The 17857-nt window shown below is 31.7% G+C and overlaps 1 protein-coding gene across 9 annotated transcripts in view; it reads left to right on the forward strand.

Moving 5' to 3' along the window:
• LOC127069087 (neuroligin-4, Y-linked-like) overlaps positions 1–17857 on the forward strand; it is a 188733-nt gene that overhangs the window by 86429 nt on the left and 84447 nt on the right. For 8 of the 9 annotated variants that reach the window (XM_051005774.1, XM_051005778.1, XM_051005773.1 and 5 more), the window contains one exon: positions 16809–16924. The gene's annotated coding sequence lies outside the window, so the exon portion shown is untranslated. Of the gene's footprint in view, positions 1–13017; positions 13041–16808; positions 16925–17857 lie in introns of those variants that run through there. The other variant, XM_051005771.1, reaches the window with a different exon arrangement.

The raw sequence follows: 17857 nt of genomic DNA on the forward strand, positions 1-17857 counted from the left end.
GGAGAGAAAAAAGCCGATTAGAGTGATCGAATCGAAGGAAGTCGGTTGGTTACAAAAAAAATAGAAAGAGAGAGAGAGAGAGAGAGAGAAAGGAAACGAAAAAGACAGACAGAGACAGAGATACAGAGATACAGAGAAAGAGAGAGAAAGAGAGAAAGAGTGAGAGAGTGAGTAAGGTAGAGGTTTAGTTAGAGAGTAAGAGAAGGTGAATCGAAAGGGGTGGTCACGGCTTCACGAGGGTGAAGTGTAGATCGGAAAGATGGAAGGGCATTATCGGAAAAGTGCTCTGGCGCTTTATTACGTGATGTCGAGGACGAGGGCAAACGTTTGTAGCGTATACTCAAATATTTTGCCACGAGGCTGCTTCGAGTCTCCCTTTTCAAGTGGTGGGTGGGGTTAGGGTGGGAGGGTGGATAGGACGATACGAATCGACCTCGGCCATGATGTCCTCTACTACCTTTTCCTCGAGAGGATCAAGAGTTTGAGGTAGAGGCTTGGAACAGACCCAGTTACGATGTAAAATGTGAGAGAAAGAAGGGAGAGAGAAAAAAAGAAAGAAAAAAGAGATAGTGGAGAGTTCTCGGGAAAAAAATCGATTCTTATATTTAATAGAACTATCTCTTTCTTTCTTTCTTTTTCTTTCTCTTTTTCTTTGTCTGTCTGTCTGTCTGTCTGTCTGTTTGTTTTTCTTTGATCGTTTTTTTTTTAATTTGTCTAAGCAATTCGTTATTTTCGAAAGATTGTCTTCGTTAAAAGAAATTTATTTTTTGTTTGATTTCTCAGTTTTTTTTGTTGATTATGTTTTATCTATTATTGTTATGAGTATATTTGTCTCTTTCTTTTTAGGGAATAGGGATGTAAGAGAAATTATTTTTATTCGATTGTCGATGGTTTTTTTTGATGACTTTTTATAATTATTTAATTATTAATTATTGTGTGTGTGTGTGTGTGTGTGTGTGTGTGTGTGTGTGTGTGTGTGTGTATATATATATATATATATATATATATATATATATTACTATCTTTTTCTCTCTCGAAATTCATTTATAATATTTCGGATATTTATTTGATGAGTAAGAACGATATCTGCTTCTATGCAATAAATTCTCCAATATTTTCAAAATGATATTGAGTTAACATATATGTATATATATATATATATATATATATATATATATATATATATATATATATATAAACGAATGATCTTTTTATATAATTCATATATAACACTAAAATTACTGTTACTGCCCTTCTCTCGTTCATCGTTATCGATAAGAAATAAAAAATATTACAGATGATCATCGAAAAGCATTATTTTTAATTCGAAAATAATATATATATATTTTTTTTTTCGATATAATGAACGAAAAAAAAAGGAAGAAGGAGAAAAAAAGAATCAAGATAAAGAGAAGGTAGAATGAAAAAAAAAAAAAAGGAAAGGAGAAACGTTGAAATATTGAAATTTACAATTCGCATGAGAACTTGTATGCCGTACTTCGAACGAATCGTCCATTTTTATTATTGTTGTACGCGCGCCCATGTCGGAAGCAATTCTCGGCATAACGTTTTACGTAATATCGCGTTTAAATAGAATTTTCGTTTCAGTGTGAGAATCGTGCGTTCGCATCGTGTGTGTCCCACCCGATGAAAACGTATCGATGGCTGTCCGTTATATTCTCGAAATGGCGACGGTCCGGCAGTTGTTATCGCTACGACCGATTTCAGTGCTCAATTTGGATAGAGGACTCTCGCAAATCCCGGGCATTAATAAATCTCGATTACGTTGGATGGACGAACTCGGTCGAATTTATAAATCTAATGGCTTCCGAAGCATCGCGCCGTAGACTTATAAATCTACCCATTTATCGACATATCATATATAATAAATACATTTATATGTATTTATATGTTTACGTATATGTAATAAATTGCTAATATCTTTATATGTATCTATGTGTAATAAGTATATAATATATATATATATATATATATGTATATACGTTCTTGAGCGTTCACGTATATGTGATAAATACATACGTATAAAATAAGAACGTTTATATCAAGTATTTGTATATAAAAGATATGTATATAATAGATATTATATAATATATTATATAATCATATTATATATATATATATATATGTATCTAAAAATAGGTATGGATATGTTTATGGTGTATGTGTACATATATAAACGTGTGTATATGTGTGTATAAACAGGAAGTAATTCTAACGTAAAAAATAGGATTTCTCGCTGATATTTTCCGATGGACTCTTTCGACGTTTAATCCTTTTTGTACAAACATTTTTGTAACTTTTCGCGGTACACGGATTATTCTCAACGTTTTTCGTTATGAACTTTGTTTTTCTATCCTCTTATCTACGTCACACACGGTTTTTCTTTTTGATTCAACTTTTTACACGATTTATAATACATACATCCATTTTTATATATTTCGTATTCATTTAAAAAAGAGATAGAGAAAGAGAGAAGAGAGAAATAGAGAAAGAAAGAGAGTATGAGAAAGAACAAGAGATGAAACGTCGAGTTTGCCCGAGGAAAATGCCACAAAAGGGATCAAAATTCGTGTTCATGCAACGTTTGTACGTTTTTAACAAATATATGTATGTATGCATACATGTATATACATATATACATATCACGAAAAAGAATAAGAGAGAGAGAGAGAGAGAGAGAGAGAGAGAGAGAGAAAGAGAAAGATAGAGAGAAGGAAGAAACAGAGTGATAAGGTAAACATAAAAAATAATATTACATGTTATATTTCGTAAAGAAAGATTATCATTATATGCGATTTAAAAATATTCATAACTTCAATTTTTTTTCTTTTTTTTTTCTTTTTTTTTCTTTTTCTTTTTATTAAAGTATTCGTCTTCCTTTTTTCTTCTTTCTTCTTTTTTTTTGTCTAAACTTAAAAGGAATCGAAAACGTGATTATCGCACGTGGCCAGATGGCTTTCTGTTATTTAATTTGTTTTGGTCAATTTAAATGCTATATCCTGACATCAACAATATCTCTCTCTCTCTCTCTCTCTCTCTCTCTCTCTCTCTGATACACGTACACGTACTCATACACACGTACTTGAGTAATATGGATTAATATAGACTCTTTCTTTCTTTCTACCTTTCTTTTAACTAAGAAGGATTAACACGGATTCTCTCTCCATCTCTTTCTTTCTTTTTCTATCCCTTTGTTCGTCACCTAGTCCACACTTATAATTAAAAAGTTTAATTGAAATTACTTTGTAGTAAGCACTTACGTTCTGCATTGGAACGAAATATCTTTTTCTTTCTTTGAAATGTCCATGTTCATCCTTTAAATGAAAGAGGGAAGATGAAAAAAAAAAAAGAAAAAAAATGAAAAAGAAAAGGAAAGAGATAGGAAAATGAATGTAAAATTCGTTATTGAATTCTTATACTGTCGACTGAAAAATAATTCTAGATTCCTTACGTTCTCTCTCTTTTTCTCTCTCTCTCTCTCTCTCTCTCTCTTTCTCTCTCTCTTCTGTCTCGTTACCGACTCGAGACTCGTGAAATTTTCATTATCCTTTCGTTACTAGTGTAATAACAAGGAAACGTTTTAACGACAGTACTTAGAAAAGTTATGGCAGGGAAAACGATCGTTACTCTTATCTCGTAAAAGCTCAACTTTTGTATTAACTCTGTCTCTCTCTTTTTTTCTTTCTTTTTCTGTCTCTTCTTTCTCTTTCTAACATACTATTCTTTTTTTTTCCGTTTTAAAACAAAGAGGAATATCATACAAAGTAACGTTAAACTTATAATAATAATTACAGTATTCTATTCTAGTAACAATTAATTTCCTTTATTATAACAAAAAATAAAATAGACTATATTTATAACGTTGTAGAAACTTAATTTCATTATTAATTATTTAATTAATTAATTCATTAATTTAAATACATTATTTATTTCGTTTCTTTGAAAAGCGCATCTTTCACGTTTAATAAAATATTATATGGACATAATGTATAAATATATAATATGCTACGTATAATAATGAATTATTTCTTGTCGATAAAATGAAATAAGTTATTTGAAGTTGTAGAGAGATAATTTTATTATTTATTTATTGATTAATTTATTTTACGATTATTAATTTTGACGATAATTAATTCTTTTTTGTGTTCAAACGAAATGTATTATAAATGTATAACGTGCAATTTATATCGTTAACTATATTATAACGCGTACAATAATTAATAATTAATATTCATTTTATCGAAGAAATGAGATAAAAAGATGTATTATGTTATATACTATATATAGAGTCACATGAAATTAACTTTATTTATTAATTATTCATTCATTCATTCATTCATTCATTTATTTATTTATTTATTTATTTATTACAAAACTTATATCGCAAAAAGAATATATAAAATAGTTGAACATTTCTCGCGGGAAATTTAAATTGGATCGAAACGGTGTACGTACCGTTTCTTATGTCTTCTAATTAAAAAAAGAAAAAAGAAAAAAGGAGGAAAAGATGATGGAAAAAAATTAAAAAAAAAATAAAGAGAGAGAGAGAGAGAGAAGAAGAAGAAGAAGAAGAAGAAAAAGGAAAGAAAAATAAATAACGAGAAAGGAAAGAAACGAGAGTTCGCTGGCACATCTTTACGAGAGTCGCAGTTGAGAAAACGAGGAAAAGAGGGTGGTTAAAGAGAGAGAGAGAGAGAGAGAGAGGAAGGGTGGTAAAGGGGTGTTCGAAGAAGTAAGGCGGTGTCACGACTTAATTGCATTTGCATTTTGCACCCCGTTTACTCTCCCCGAACCCTCTTTCCATGTCGTATCTCAGCCACAGCTTTACGAATCACCTCGAACGCTTTATTGGACGTGGCTAAAAGAAGAAGGAAAGGTATTGCGAGATTTAAGGTAGAAGGGAGAAAGGGTGGTAGTAGTACGGTGTAAATGACGGTAACTTGATGTAAGGTATGTCGTAGTCGTCGTCGTAGTCATCGTAGTCGTTGTCGTCGTCTTCGTCGTCGTCGTCGTCGTCTCGACATTGCTTAAGGGGTGGGTAACGAAAAAATGGGCTTCCATGTTAAGGTGGTAAAGTAAAGCTCGTGGTAACGTTCGTAGGTTGGGACTAACCACTTGAAGAAAATTATAGCTGCTTTTCATACTCTTGGAAAATAATTTTTTTCTCCGAATAGAAATAGAGAGAGAGAGAGAAGAAGGGGAAGATAGATAGAAAGAGATAGAATAAAAATTGATAAGTAAACATAATTTATTGAAATATTTGTAACCACGACGTTAGATAATTTAAGAGAAAAGATAGGAAAAAGAAAGATATACGTGACGTGAGAAATATATAGTTTATTGGTAGAGAGTTGATCAAAGTTATGAGGACTGCTTTTTATACGTCTGAAAAATCATTTTTTAGTAGATAGAGAAAGGGAATTAAGATTAATTTATTCATAACCACGTGGAATAATTTAATAGGGTAAACAAAACGAGTGGATAAAAGTTATGGCTGTTTTCTTTTTTTTTTCTTTTTTTTTATACTATACATACATATATACATACATACATACATACGTATATATATATATATATATATATAAAATCTGTTTTAAGAAAATAATTTTTCCAGTAGAAAGAAAGAGAGAGATAGAGGGAGAAGAACTGATAAGTAAACATAATTTATTTAAATGTTCGTAACCATGTGGAATAATTTAAAAGGATAGAACGACAACAACAAAAAAAATTATGGCTATTTATCATGTTCTTCGAGAGAATAATTTTTCTCCATAAAAAGAGAAAGATAATTTATTTCAGGCGTTCGTAACTGTGTTGGACAATTTAAGATGATAAAAAAATAAATAAGTAAAGTGATACAAGTGATATCATATTGATACAGAATTCATATAAAAACACTTTTTTCTCTTTTCCTATGCAATATTAATTGTAGAAAGAAAGAGAGAGATTAAAATGAAAGATAGAAAATATTATAAAAAGGTATTGTTATTGATCATTTCGGAGGGGATGCCTTTTTCACTATTTTGCATAGTTTATACTAGTAGACCGAAATGATCCGTCTTTCGAGAAGATATCCCATCACAGTCAATGCATATTCATGAATGAATACGTTTCGTCGTTAATAAACTTTTTCGTAAATAAATTCGAAAAGAGCAATACAGAAACACGATAGAAGAAATATATATATATATATATATATATATATATATATATATAAAATTGCAATATTTATATATAACGCGCTATCTCGAAATGTGTAGAGAAATGTACAAAATTGTTTTCATTTATCTCTCTCTTTCTACGGTTCGTATTGCGTATAAAAAGAAAAAAAAAAAACCCAAAACAAAGATTTCGTAAAAATAAAAAGAATTGTGCACAAAAAAGAGAAAAGAAAAAGAAAAAGAAAAAATCCAGCACACGTGTAACTATTATAGTTCGAAAAAAAAAAAAAAAAGAAAAGAAAAGGTTTCCTTAACTGGTTCCCGTATTTTTGTGCGATTTACAAGATATCATTTAGCAATTTTGTCGGCTACATTTGGTCCCGGGAGAGAACACGTCTAATGGAAGACATTTTCGTAACTGCTTTACGAAATTACGTGCCACCGGTGGAACGAGCCACTTTCCGCGTCCGGAACCGTGTTCCGGAGAGTCAGACGATGTCGTGCAATCGTGTCCAGAATTTTCCTTCTCTCATTCTCTCTCTTTCTTTCTCTCTCTCTCTCTCTCTCTCTGTCTCTTTTCCTCTCTCTTTCTCTCTTTCTCTGTCTTTTTGTTTTTTCTATTCCTGACCAACCACTTTTATTATTATCAAATTAACGATAGAAAACGAATTCTTCCTTTGCTGACCGCATCAAAAGTGAATTAACGCAGTTCTATTTATATGTATGTACACGCATGTATACGTGTGTGCATGTGTGCGCGTTTAATTTTTTATTTTTTTGTTACTTATTTTCATTATGTTTTTTCTAATTAATTCGATTATGCATATATACGTATATGTTTAAGAATTTCTTTCTTTCTTTTTTTTTGCCTTCTTTGCTTTTCTGATTAATTTGATTGTATGCATTATGCATTCTATTGCGATTATTAATCATTTATGCATTGTTTTTATTTATATATATATATATATATATATATATATATATATATATATATATATACTTGACTATTAATCTTTTACGAATTATTTTCTTTATAATCTTCCAAATTGTTATTCGTATTAATATTTTATTGATCTATCGATATAACTTTCTTCTTTTTTACCATCTAATTAATTTTACCATCTATCTTCTCTTCTTCGATTGTCCAAATAACGAACAATTCTCTATCGTTTCTTTTCCTCTCTTTTTTTTTCTTCCTCTTTCCTTTCTTTTTTTCGGTATAAAAAACAGTATAAAAAAAATTGAGAATAGAGGCAGCGAAAGAGATTCGAAATATCGAGTAGCCACTTTAGAAACCATACGATTCTTTTCTTTTTTCTCTTTTAATTAATCCGATACTCTATCTCTTTTTTACAAAACGATCAAACGAAGAAATTGCTTGAGAGAATCTCTCTCTCTCTCTCTCTCTCTCTCTCTCTCTCTCTCTCTGTGTTCAGAAATGCATAGATAAAGTAGCCAAAGCTTGAATTTTACGAGTTTCACCGACGAATGACGTTTTAATGTCATGTAATTTGCAAGAGTATGTGCATGAAAGATAGATAAAGAGAAAAAGACAGAGAGATAGACCGACAGACAGACAGAAAGAGAAAGAGAGAGCGAGAGAGAGAGAGAGAGAGAGAGAGAGAGAGAAACAGAAAGACAGTAAGAGAATTTAACGAGAGAGTGAGGGGAAATTGGATAATGTGCTATAATGTCGAGCAATAACGAGGTACCCTTTGATATCAAAGGGTAAGAATCGTCCGGACGACTACTACAACTACTACTACTACTACTACAACTACTACTACTACTACTACTGCTACTACTACGATTACTACACTACTACATGTCTGCTACGTCTACTACGTCCAGGACGATGTTGAGGATCAATCGGCTCGTTGGCAACGCGTATTCTTGAACACCTCTTCCGCTTCTAATTTACGTTAAAGACTCCTTTAATCAAATTACCTCCACCGATGAGGGATTTCAACTCATTTCCTTTCACTTCGAATTGCTACGAGAAAGAAAGAAAGAGAGAGAGAAAGAGAGAGAGAAAGAGAGATTATAGCGATCAGATATCCGAGCACAAACGACGTCCATTCGAAATGTTCATCTCAAAAGAACGTCGTGCTTTGCTATTTTGAATCAGGATTTTCGATAGTAATTGAACAATAATGAGATCGTCGAAATGTTGTTCCTCTTTCTTTTCTTTCTTCCGTTTTTCTTTTTTTTTCCTCTTCTTTTTTTTTCTTTTTTTAAAGTTCGAATTTAATGAAACCGTTCGTTTATTTCTTTTGTAGTAGATGATTGATTCTCATCTCTCGAGAAATTCATTTTAATTTTTCTTTTTTTTTTTTATTGTAGAAATGTTCGGTTCACTCTCTCTCTCTCTCTCTCTCTCTCTCTCTCTCTCTCTCTCTCTCTCTCTCTCTCTCTCTCTCTCTTTCTTTTTTAGGAATTGATAGAACATTTTTTGAGAGATTTATTTTTCAATTTTGAAATATTGAATTTTTCGTTTTTTCTATTATTGATTTTTTTTGCACGTTCAGAGTCACTTTCGTTCGTTTCTAATTTATTATTATTCTTTTTATTTATTTATTTTCTTTTATTTTTTATTTCATTTTTTACGTTCTATTTTTGTCCCTCGGCAGAATTAATTAATAATTTTGCAAAAGATCCATTTGAATCTTTTCTACTTCGAGTCCCTTCATTATTCGCCATCTTAATTATCTTTGCTCGTTTAAAATCATTTTTGTCTCGTCTCATTTGATCTCGTAGAAAATTACCACTCGTTCGTCAAGAGATACATTATAATTTTTCAAATTTTTTAATCCTTCTCTCCCTCTCGCCCAACATTTTTTTCTCGGACTTTCAAATTAATTTTTTTTCTATGTTATATCGATTGTATGCGCGTGTGTGTCTGTCCATCGTTTGTTTTCTTCGCTCTTCTTTTTTTTCCAATTTTCCATTTTGTATTCTTTTTTTTTTTTTTTATTTTTCTATCTACTTTGCTTCGCGTTACGAATCATTTACGAGCTCATACGATCATACGATCAACCAATCTTTTTTCGAGAGAGATTGGTTTTCAATTATACAATGCTATTTCCAATTGCTTCCATGTCTTTATTAACTTCTATTTTATCTCTTTTTTTTTTTCGTTTTTATAGCTTTTTGTTTTTCGATTCTCTATCAAATATCAATGTTACGTTATACACACGCATTCGAATTTCAATGTTTGGTTGAACGAAATATTATATTAATAACATTTCGAAATCATACTAGTGTCAAGTAATTTGTGGGAACATCGTATCAAAACAAAAAAGTATTCCATTCGTTCAACGATTCAATTTTTCTTTTTTCTTTTTTTTTCTTTGTGTGTTTTTTTTTTTTTTCGTTGATACAATTTTTGTAGCTTTTAAACTGACCATTCCGACAGTACGCGTACGTACACATATCTCTATAGAGAAATACATGTCTGTTTGTATTTAAACAATTTTTATATTTTCATACTCGTATTTGTTTGGACAAAATAAAAAAAACAAAACAAACGAAAATGTTTACTACGACAGCATACATACGTACGTAATATATATATATACATATACATATATATATATATATACGTATATAAATATATATATATATGTATGTATGTACGTATCTGTTTGCATTGAAACAATTTTTGGATTTTCATACACGTAAATTATCAACGACAAAGTACAAAACAAAAAAAAAGAAAGAAAAAAGAGAGAGAAAGAAAGAAAAAAGAAGTGAACAATTAAAAAGGACTTGCAAAAATGTCGCACAAAATGGACAAAGGGGAACAAAATAGAAAAAAAAAATGAAAAAGCACGAAACAAAATAAAACAAAGCAAAATAAAAACGAGAAATTATTCCTATTCTCGACGAATACAGAATATTCGCAGTCGTTTCTTTCAATCGTCCTAGCTCACCCTCTCCTCCCCCGATTGTTATAACGTCTATCGAAATCATTCGCGAAAGGATGCGGGAATTAACGCGAACGCTTTTCCCGATTTACCGATCGCCGAGAAGAAAGCAATCGGCTTGCATGGACGTTCGCATGGATATTCACGCGTGACTCGGTTCGATCGATCGGGTATTTCCTCTTTTAATTCGTCGACTATCTCTGTGCGAGAGAAAGAGATAAAGAGAAGAAAAGAGAGAGAGAGAGAGAGAGAGAGGGGGTGTCGATAAAAGAAGAAGAGAATATGAAAAAAGAGATGGAGGAAAGAAAGGAAAAAATAAAAAAAAGAAGACAACAAAAATTGCAAATGGCGGCTTGACTTGGATTCAGAAATTCATTACTCACTGGCCTTTTTCAAATCGTTTATTTTCACTTTGGTTAATGAAAACTATATCTACGAAACGTCGAAAGATTTCTTTTATCTTTTCTCTCTCTCTTTCTCTCTCTCTCTCTCTCTCTCTCTCTCTCTCTCTCTCTCTCTCTCTCTCTCTCTCTCTCTTCGTAATTCGTTATCGTCCGATTAGTACTCGCGAGCGAACCGAGCGAGTTTAATTTGAGCTAAGCTCGAGGAAAAGTTCGTACGGGCTAATGAAGACCGATTGCCGAAGCAAGAGAAAGAGAGAGAGAGAGAGAGAGAGAGAGAGAGATAAAGAGCTTTTATCGTTTTGCTAATCGGATTAGAGAAAATAATTCCTTTGCTTTTCCGTGCCATTTCCTACTGATAACGAGTTTCAGAAATGGGAAAGAAAAGCGTATACTAATTTTTACTAATGGTTCGCTTGCTTGCATTCATTAGATTCTTAATATCAGTTCCATGTCTATTTATTTATTTACCTAACTTTCTATCCATCCAACTATCTATCCATCTATCCATCTATCTATCCATCTATCTATCTATTTATCTATCTATCTATCTATCTATCTATCTTTATTTATTTATTTTCATCTTTTATACTTACTTGTAATTTTTATATACCTTTTTTGATTGAAACGTTTATGGAATATTTTGATCGGAATAATAAAAGGAGAAAAGGATTGCCGAACAAAAAAGGAAAAAGAAAAAGAAGCAATACGGAAAAAAAGAAGAAATTGTTTTTTTTTCTTCTCCCAATATCGAATTGATTGTTCCGAGTAAGAGAAGTATATAGAATGAGTATTATACTGAGAGAGAGAAAGAGAGAGAGAGAGAAAGAGACATTGAGAAAGAGAAAGATAAAGAGAGAGACAGAGAAAAAGAAAGACAGAGAATGAAGGGTTATATAAATCTCCTGATACACTGTCAGTTTTCCAAAGGGCGGAATCAAAATCCTACTACTGTGAATCGAAAATCGATGGTCGAATAAACGTTGCATTTTAGTTATCTGTCTCGTAGCACTCACTGTCTTGTACATACATATATATATATATATACACATATATACATATATATATGTATATATGTATGTATGAATGTATGTATATATGTATATGTATATAAAAAACATCTCTCCCTCTCCTTCTATGTTTTTCTCTCCTTCTCTCTCTCTCTCTCTCTCTCTCTCTCTCTCTCTCTCTCTCTCTCTCGTTCTATCTCTCTCTCACTCTCACTCTCTCTTCCTCCCTCTCTTTCTCTTTCTGTCACATACACTTTTCGAACGACCGAATCGGTATTTCCTATCGACGTTTAATTTCCCGTGGCCTGGCGTAACGTAAATTCACAGAAAACATCGGAAAGGTTTCGCGATACTTCGTGTACTTTGACGTCAGATGAGATCTGTACTTCACGACGTATCTTACATTTTATTTCTCTCTCTCTCTCTCTCTCTCTCTCTCTCTCTCTCGCGCTTTTTTTCTGATTCTTTATTTGTATCGTCTGTTCGTTCATTCGCTTGTTCCATTAGAAAGTCTTTTCGTATCGTCGACTGTTTCAGAAATACGACGACGATGTTTCTTCAATCTGAAATTATCGAATTCCTTTTGTTTAATCGATTTATCGAGTTACTGTCTTTCATTCAGTGATACTGATTAAAAAGAAATACACAGAAAGAGAGAGAGAGAGAAAGAGAGAAAGGAAGAAAAAATAGTTTTAAGAAATATAATTAACAATTTTTTTTTTTTTTTTTTGTTATACACATGGTATCTAAAATCTTAAAATATACATTTATAATAATTCATATAATTGAAAATGATATATACATATTTTTGTTACGAATTCATTTATAATACATATTTATATAATTTGAAATATATATTTTTATATGATTACATATACATATACATATACATATATATTTGTTTAAATATATTGGATATATATACGTGATGATGTTATATTTTACCTAGTTTTAACATAGTTTAAAAAGGGTCATTCTTCTCTCAGCAAGTAATAATAGAAAGAAAGGAGGAATAACAATGGCTATGTCAAAGGCAACACAACGTGTCAACCGTTTATAGCTTTACAGTGAAGCATGTCGAGGTTGACGTCGTTATACACTGTGTCCTGGTTATAAAGTCAATAGTACTTACTATTAACGACAGACAGACAGAGATCGCGATAAAGAGACGAAGGACAACGTTTGATTGTGCACCTGCAACGAATGACACTGTTTCCTTTATTATCTCTCTCTCTCTTTCTCTCTCTCTCTCTCTCTCTCTCTCTCTCTCTCTGTCTCTCTACACCTGTATCTGTATCTATCTCTCTATCTCTTTCTCTATCTCCTTGTCTTTCCTTCTCGATCTCGATCCATCTCACAATCAGCCTTGTCGATCTCAAACGTATCTCGACATAGCCTTAGGTCAAACATGCAAAATCCATCGGAGCACGTGACTCGAGTACTATGAAGGCGTCTCGTCAGACCAAACTCGTCTTCTACTACGTGCCCTTCTAATGCTTCTAACGAGGGTCAAGCCCTAAGGTAGTAACGACTACGTCACTAACCCACGAGTAGCTGCAACGTTTTCTTACCTCCTATTATACTGTGTCTACACGTATTTAACTTGTTCTCTTGTTTACTCTTAAACGTTTTGTTTAATATTATATCTTGTCATCTTATGTAAATTTTACTATATATGCTTGTACATATGTTTATATATATATATTTTTTTTTCTTTTTGTTTTCTTTTCTTTCTTATCTTTTTTATTAAATAATCGATTTTGTATCTGTCGTGATAATAGATATGTGAAAACATTTATAAATTTTTTATTTATCACTTATATACAATTTATATTTATATATTTATCTATATATGTATTTATATATAATTTATCTTAGTAATTCCTTAATCATTTCTTATCATTCCTTAAATTCACCTATCAAAAAATAATCGATAAAAAACTTTTCTTCGATATTATTCCCTTTCAATCACTTTATCGCATATATATGTAATTGCAAATTAAATAATAATTAAACTTTTCGTAGCTTAGTCTCATTCGATAGTATACAAACGAACTTATTATCAATTGTATTCTCTAACATAGATATCGTAATACGTACATTATATGTATCTATACGATAATTGTAATTCAACCTTTGCATTTTCTTTTTTTTTCTAAACGTTATAAACAATTGACATTACTTCGAGCAACGCTATCGTTTAGTTTAGAATCTGACGATTAAAATGGTACTTGTTTCAAGTTTCTACGACATTCCGTTCGAAAGATACACGTTCTTCTTCTTAAAAATCACTAAATCGATCGAACGTTTCGAACTTGGGGTCATTGACCTGTCCTCTATGTTGGTGGTAGTAGGTGGGGGAAGAGGTTCATCTTTCCTTATTATACATACATACATATATATATATGTAATTAGATACGTGAAAGTATTTATAAATTTTGTATTTATGTTATATACAATTTACACACACGCACGCACGTCTATATAGAGACATATATATACATATAGGTCAGTCGGTTATGTTTTTAATCTATTTTTAGAACTTTAACTGAACAGATGTTTTTCCGAGAATTAATGTAGGTCAGTGCTTATTCCAGGAAATAATATAGGTCAGTCTGCTAAGAAAATATACCGAGTGATCGTGTAGGAACGAATGCGCCTTTCATATACCGGGTGTCCAAATTGAAACGGAGTCGAGAAATTTTTATTCATATACCGGGTGTCCGAGGGAAAAAAAAGTATCGTCATATACCGGGTGTCCACCAAGTAACGACTCATATACCCAGTGTCTAAATTGAAACGGACTAGAGATAATTTCTTTTTTATTTTTTTTCTGTACATATCTGGTACTAATTTGTATATAGACCCATATATCGGGTGTCCATAAAATAGGGTGAACTCTTTTAATAAATATTTTCATATTCGACTAATCGTCGAGAAAACACAGTTCTTAAACGTGTTCTAACAATTATTAATTAGTTGAGTCATTAGATTCTTCATTTGAATAAATTTATTGAAGCCGTAGATGAATGATATTAGCCGCAGATATACGTGTATAATTTTAGTTTTGATGTAATTTCGAGGAATCTGGAGGAAAATCTGTGGAGAATACGAAGAAGCCAAAAATGTTTCTTGATTACACAAAGGCTGAATTCTTATGTCATATAATAGTAGATATCTTGGTTCGTCTAAAATCTTCAAAGCAGACCAGAAGTATCTTTCTTCTCTGTACGTCGATTTAATCGGTTTTAAGTATTCCACAAGGACGTCCTTTATTATTATTGTCATAGGTATACCACTTCCCGTGGGTGTAACAAAAACGATTGTTCGGTACGAGGTCGAATTGAATTCATGAACGCGTGGGAGCGACCCTTAGAGAATACTTCTTTTTTTATCATTGACCTTCTCTCTCTCTCTCTCTCTCTTTCTCTTTCTCTCTCTCTCTCTTTCTCTCTCTCTCTCTTGCAAAATATTTTATAGATATCCAATAATTCTTAATTAGAAATAACGAAAGCTTTTCCTTTTTTCTTTCTTTTCTTTTTTTTCCTTTTCTTTTCATACTCCAATCGAAGAACTTTATAGTTAAAAATAATGCATTCAAATACGCGGTACTCTTTTTTCTTTTTTTTTGTTTTCTTTAAACCTTTCTACTTATACTTTTTCGATCAGATTGACAATCGACGTGTATAAAAATGTCTACGTATAAAAGACGATGTGTGAGAAAACAGAGAAATAAAAAAGAGCAAAAAAAATGAAATCATCACGATCACGTATGTCTATCAGCAAAGGAATATTTTCGAAGAAAGTAGCTTCATTCGAGTTCAGAGCAACCCCTTCTGTATGGACGAGTTTAAGCCGAGTCAATTCACGATGAGCTTAAAAGCTGATCTTCCTTTCGATCTCGTCTTCCGCTGGCAGTATTAGACTCTCTCTTTCTCCCTTCGTCTCTATCTATATATCTATCTATCTATCTATCTATCTCTATCTCTCTCTCTCTCTTTCTATCTCTTCTTCTCTTTTTCTCCTCGCCAGCAAAACGCTATTCCTTCGACCATCCAAGCAGTCAACCAGTCAGCCAGCCAGCCAGCCAGTCTGCCAGAGAGAGAGAGAGTCTCTTTGTTGTCCGCCACAATTTGAATAACGGATTGGAAGGAAGAAACGTAGAATCTCGAATGTTAATTATGCGAACCCTATCACCATCCTCTCTCTCTCTCTCTCTCTCTCTCTTTCTCTCTCTTTCGTTCTTTCTCTCCATCTTTCTTAGTTCCACCATCTTTTGTATTCACGTTTTTATATAATACCGAAGAGACTTACTCCCTGTAAAATATACTTATTTACTTTCGAGAGAGATAAGTTCCTTATTGCGTTATTCATACGGCCGGTTATCTCTTGGAAAGTTTATTAAAGTTTAATTTTATCGTGGCACCCCTTATAATTCAAGTCTTCTTCTTCTTCTTCTTCTAACTCTTCGAGTAATGCCTATAAAAAGCTAGAGAGAGAGAGAGAAAGAGAAAGAGAGAGAGAGAGAGAGAGAGAGAGAGATCGTCTTCGTTTTCAAAATGAAAAGAACACTGACCTCAGAGTTGCTGGACAAGATTTTACTTCGTAAAAGTCAATTATACGGAAGATAGAGAACGAAGTACATTTTCTGTTATGTACTTCCCTTTCTCTCTCTCTCTCTCTCTCTCTCTCTCTCTCTCTGTCTCTCTCATCTACTTCTTGCGACTTTTTTGTCAAACATTTTATACAGCCCTGGGTTAACAAAGTTTTCTTAGAAATACGCGCATCCGGTGGTTTGCTTTCTTACACCACGTACCTATGTACCTAACTGCCATTACTCTTAAACGAAAGTCAACTTTTTCATTGGACGAAGACAACGAGTAATTTCAACTTTAGCGTCGGATTTAAAGGGCTCGGATTACGTGCAGGATTTATTTCGCCTCTGAAGTAATCTGGAAAAAAAAGAAAAAAGAAAAAAAAATGCGGAAAGTAAACTATCTTTCGCGTCCTCTTTTTTGTTTTTGTTTTTTGATTTTATTTTCTCTCTCTCTCTCTCTCTCTCTCTCTCTCTCTCTCTCTCTCTTTTTGTTGTAAAGAAACGTACATACGTAAGTAATGTCATATGTAAAAAAATGAAATTAATATATAGATGTGTATTGATTCGTATCCAATTCGACTTAATCATAAATTTAACTAAAAGAATATTTATTTAATTTTGAGATCGATATATCTTAATTTCGAGAGAAATGTATGTACGTATATCTCATCTTTTTGATCATTATGTTTCAGAGGCAGTTCGTGTCACTGAATTTTCCGAGTGTTGCTAAACTCAAGGAAGCTGGAGGTTTTAAAGGATTCGAGAGAGTTGATTAACTAATCTGAAGACAGCTATCATAGTGAGAAGGGTGAGACAGTTGTATATTAACCTAATCTTTTTATTATTACAATATTCGTAATATATATTCTAAGAAATTTATAAAGATATATATTGTTATATATTGATGATATTTATATATGTATATTATTGATTGAAACAAATTCGTACAATATTTGACGCTTTAATGCTAAGATCATACTAATGTACGATATTATAATATGACGTCGTATTAATCAATATGATATAGAATTAATTAAGATAAAGAATCGATTTAAATCATAATTAAAAAAAAAAAAGAAAAGATTAAAAATAATTATTCCTACCATCGTTAAATATTTATAATGCCGCATATATTAAAGAATATTATTACAACATTTATATTATTCGATTTTATGCTAATCGATTTCAAACGAGTTATCATAAAACGGAGTACATTTAAATTATCTTGGAAAAATCCATAAAATCATTGCACATACATATATAACAATATCTATCGCAGTAAACTCATTCAACATTTAACCGTTAAATCATAATAACTCAATAATCATAAAATATTACCATAAGAAAAAAAGTAACGAGAGAAAAAGAAAAGATGAAAATGTTGAGAACTCCTCTTGAAGCTTTAGAATTTTCTCGAACGAAATCTTGAAGCTTCGGGCATTCTTTAAATTATACACGATCTCTCTTCCTCTCTTCTCTTTAAAAACAACAAAAATAATAACAAAAAAAAATATATATATATAGAACGTTTCAATGTAAACTCACTCAACATATACGATTAAATCACAAAAACATAATTATTTGATAACGATAAAATCTTGCAATATAGAAGAGTAAAAAAAGAAAAGGGGGGGAAAAACGAATGAAATGTGTTAAGAACTATTGAAACTAAACCGCAGGCTTGGAAGTTTTCTCGAAACGAGATATTGGAGCTTCAGACTTTCTTCAAATTGTACACGCT

This window comes from Vespula vulgaris, chromosome 14 (assembly GCF_905475345.1).
Source record: "Vespula vulgaris chromosome 14, iyVesVulg1.1, whole genome shotgun sequence".
In the NCBI taxonomy this organism is placed as follows: Eukaryota; Metazoa; Arthropoda; class Insecta; order Hymenoptera; family Vespidae; genus Vespula; species Vespula vulgaris.